Genomic DNA, 4,296 nt, shown 5'->3' with positions numbered 1-4,296 from the left:
AGCAGGAATTATCAGTATGAAGCAGCCTATCTTGTGACTCTCACTGATAATGGTTTTACCCCGGCCACTTCTACTGGTTTAAACTGGAATCCTATTTGACTAAGTCAAGTAGGATTGCAAGTCCTTCTCTGTAATTAGAGACAGATACGAATTCACTCCAGAAGTTCTGTTTCCCTGCTCAAACCTCATGGTAAATTACCTTATCTGCAGCACAGGTGTCAATCAAAGGAAAAGATATCCCTTAAAAATGTTTGTAGTTTGAATACAGACAAATACACTGCCATGGAAGAACTGTAAATCCATGTGAAATTATTAAAACCCCACTGTTTAAAGAGATAGAAATAACCAGTAAAGCCAGAGTGATTGCCATGCTCATACCTTCCAAAACTCAAGAGATGACTTAACATGTAACCACAGGACTTCCTTAACACTAACCGCTTCATCTTAAGGTCAACTATGCCAGAAGCTGAAAATGCTACTTTGCAAACTTTTCAGATGTTAAATAGGATGGAATTGAGGTATCTGTAATTATAGCCACCTTAGTTCTGCAATTTCCAAAAGCCTTTGTGGAAAAAAACCCAAGCAAACAAACAACCAAAAAACAACTGTTCACAGCTGTAGAAAAGTTTTACAACCTTTCTATTCACTTAATACCATTGTTTCATACTGAACTATGATGCAAGTGTAGATTCATGTAAAGGGTAACTGTGCTTGCTTCCCAGTTCTACAGGATCTGACATGGGATTTATCTCACAGAAGGACAGATTCAGCTGCAGTTTGAGTTATGGATCTGTGAAGGCATATGATTATAAACGCATCACAGTATTTAGAATCAAGCTGTACCAGCTTATGTTAATAGGGAACCTAAAATCCCCAGAATCTGTTCAGTAAATCTGTGCCTGGTAGACATCTAGGGCCCTAAAGATGCAGAAATGAACCACAGAGTTTGCATAGTGAATCTGCAGTTTCCACAAGCATTCAAAATGAATGAAAAATTCATTCAAAATTACTATTCGTTAGCTAACCACGCCTACCTCCACGATAAAGCAACCTTAGTTAATGTAAGGGTACAAATGTTTATTTCAGAACTGGCATTGGCATGATCGTTGAACTGATGAAGACAACAGTCTAATCACAGTCAGAGTCTACCTTGTGCCTCTCCGTGGTTTGTCAGCACAGTTTCTCACAATGCAAGACTCTGATATTTTGCCATAAAACTAAAACTAGCAGGCAGGTTTGAAATTTAAGTGCCAGACAATAACAAAATAGCTAGGCAGATCCTTTTCATCATCAGTGAAATAAATAGACCCGATCCTCAACTGCAGTAAGGCTCCTTTGTGCCTCTCTGGCTACACGAAGTAACCAGCACCGGTATCAGCAGGCTCACAGCTCCCACGAAGGTGTGAGGTATGGGAATGCTGATAGAAGAAGACCCCAGTATTAATGACAGTGGGTTCAAAGGGAAGACTGACAGTGAGACACTTAACTCAAAGTTTCTATTAGGGGACCTGGGTGACAGGTAGCTGAAGGATAAACAGTACCGAAGATTTCCATCTGTGTCTAGGAGGTGTTTCTATTGAAGAGATATTGCCGTAATAATGCTCAAACAGCAGGAAGGAACACAATGTGAGGAAACGGGTAAATTAATGCTTTAATAACGCACAAGTAACGGCGTCATCCATTTACCCAAATCAATTAAATGAAGAAGGACATTCTCGTTTCTAGGCCGTTGCTAGGACGGATTTGCTGAGGGCTTCTGCTCATTTCCACTCCCCCTATTCCTGAAGCACCATTGCCCTCTGGCTGTGAGCCTCAGCCCCTGCACAGAGAACAAGGACCTGCTGCTTCAGCCCTGTCTCCAGCTAGTTCTGATTCTAGCCCCTTATAAGAGATGTCTACTGTCACACCAGTACAGGCTCCCAAGGCTAGAGAAACTACAGTCATTTCTAATGTCACTCAGCTTTCTTGCTGTGTAAAACAATAAACAAATGTGCCCTTTTCTCCGAGAAAGAACTACCATGGGCTGAATACAGATTTGAAATAAACCTGCAGTTCTGTGATATTACCAGGAGAAAAAAAAAACATTATAAAATCTTTATGTCTTTTATAACTGGCATTTATTTCCCCTGAACTGATACAAAGGAATTTGCAGGATGAAAACAATAACACTTTTTTTTCCACTTTACCCGACCACACAAATTCATTTTTTTACTCCAAGCTCTGATGAGCTTAGATAATAAAATTTTCTCCATACAAATTAAGTGTTTAAAGAGCAAAGAAAGTCCTTCTCTGATTAGGGTAGGGATTGTTGTCTTTAATTCTCTATACAAGTCTGGATCCTGTAACCATTGATGTTAATCTAAAAAGCAGCCCAGTTTATTTCAAGATTGCAAAATCAAGTGCATCCAGCTAAGGGTCTTCTTCCTGCCCAGGAGATACATGTCCCCCTTCAGTCTCCTTCAATTAAGAGCCATGCCCAGAAAAAAAGAGAATAAAGAATTCAAAAGCACTGCCGAAACACCATGAGTAAGGATGATGAAAGTGCTTCTTCCTTTTGCAGGAAGGCCCCACAGAGGACATCCTTCCACAGCAAGAATTCATTCACTGATTCTCCTCCAAAGATCTCTATGGACCAGCTTTTGCAGGGTACGCTGGCAGTAAAGCCTAGTGCAGAGTTCAACAAGATAGCACTGAATGCTACGGTGCAGCAGATGCGATGACTTTCTTAGCATAATATAACTGAGCTCAGAAATTCAGTAGAGCTGGCAGAATGTTCTTTTCTTGCCTTCTCCTTCCTTGATAAACCTCTGTCTTCTGTTCCCTGTGGCTTTTCTGTCCTTCTCTGGCAAATCTATGTAAAACTAAGCTCCTGACTATTAAGTAGATAAATAAATGACGAATATCACTGGTAAATATTTCTGAACTGGATGCTTAAAGCAATGCATCAGTCTTTTTTCCTCAGAGGCAATGGAGAAGGAGGCTGAAATGGATAAAGTAAAAATCCAGATCTAAGGAATAACAAGAGCTCAGAGAGAACTGGAAGCAATCACATCAATCTGCTCTAAACCAAAACTGATTCCATCAGGTGGAAGGCCCTCCAAGGTCAGGAAGGCTTTCTGTCAGTCAGGTCAGCACAGACACCTACAGTATTTTGAAGGGTATTTTTCTCAGGCTACTTTTAACAAGATGAGTTCCACAAAGACCTAATTCTGCCTCTTCCAACAAATTTGAGAGGTCTTGGTGGTGCATGAACGTTGTGAGCACCTCTCATACATCCCCAACCATCCAAGCTTTCTCTTAGAGATTCTCTCATGACCCAGGAGACCTTTTGGAGAAAGTTTCCTTGAAGTGAATGTAAAAGAAAGAAAAGCATGTTTCCCCCAGCAAGCATCATCAGAGTACTTTTGCTCTCTATCTAGCAACAAAGTTTTGTGGTAGCAAACCACACAATCAATTTTAATGAAATAAAAATATGCATTACCAGAGAGAGGCAAGTTCTGGAAGGAAAGCATATTTTTATCAAAAGTGTTTCATGAGTGTGTGTCTCTCACGAGTGTAAGGGCTTTAACCAGTAACAGACTGACCGTGACTCAGTCCCATTAGTTATATTCTTGGGCCTGGGCATGAGCTCGGCAGAGCATTGCACTGCACGCTCTACAAAAGGGTCAAAATCTTCAGGGAATTTCCTTCCTATTCACGGGGTTTTTTGGGTTGGCTGTTCTCTTTTTTCACATTATTAGAGATATGTTATATATAGAAATCCAGCACCTTTGGACACCTAAATGACTCACTACACACAGAACTAGGTATCTTCTCCCTAACAAAGAACTCACTGGAAGATGGGGAAATAATCAGAAAAACATATTCAGAGAATCAGTGCCCAAGTATGCCCATAATTATTATTGTCTGTTGCAAGAGGATTTTCTTTTTTTTTGACACATGGAAAAGCCTCCTCTTATTTTCTGATTTTATATAGAAAAATCAATAAAACTATAATGACGGGAGGGTGAGAAGGGAAAAGTAAATTTCCATGGTCCTGAAATGAACTCATATAGCAAGACACAAAGTATTTATCAGGTGAACCTCTTCAGGGCGAATATTACAGAATCTGGGTTTAATTAATAACATGGCAAGATCTACCTGGGTGAGACACAAAGGGGTTTTATCATCACTGCCGAAGGGCCACCATTTCTCTCTTCTGAGATACTCAGGACTGTCTCAGAGAAAACAGGTGACAGAGATTTCAATAATGTGGTTCACTACCTTTTTTGTGCAAATCACTCCGAGTCAGCAGGA

General features: G+C 40.3%; 1 protein-coding gene across 1 annotated transcript in view; it reads right to left on the bottom strand.

Annotated features, from left to right (window-relative positions):
- The window catches only part of SORCS1 (sortilin-related VPS10 domain containing receptor 1), a 58,942-nt gene that overhangs the window by 41,137 nt on the left and 13,509 nt on the right, over positions 1–4,296 (bottom strand). The gene's annotated exons all lie outside the window — the stretch shown is intronic.

This window comes from Buceros rhinoceros, unplaced genomic scaffold, assembly GCF_000710305.1.
Source record: "Buceros rhinoceros silvestris isolate BGI_N320 unplaced genomic scaffold, ASM71030v1 scaffold8104, whole genome shotgun sequence".
NCBI classification, from domain to species: Eukaryota; Metazoa; Chordata; class Aves; order Bucerotiformes; family Bucerotidae; genus Buceros; species Buceros rhinoceros.
Note: the sequence above shows the minus strand (reverse complement) of the source record. Positions and strands in the feature narration are given on the sequence as shown.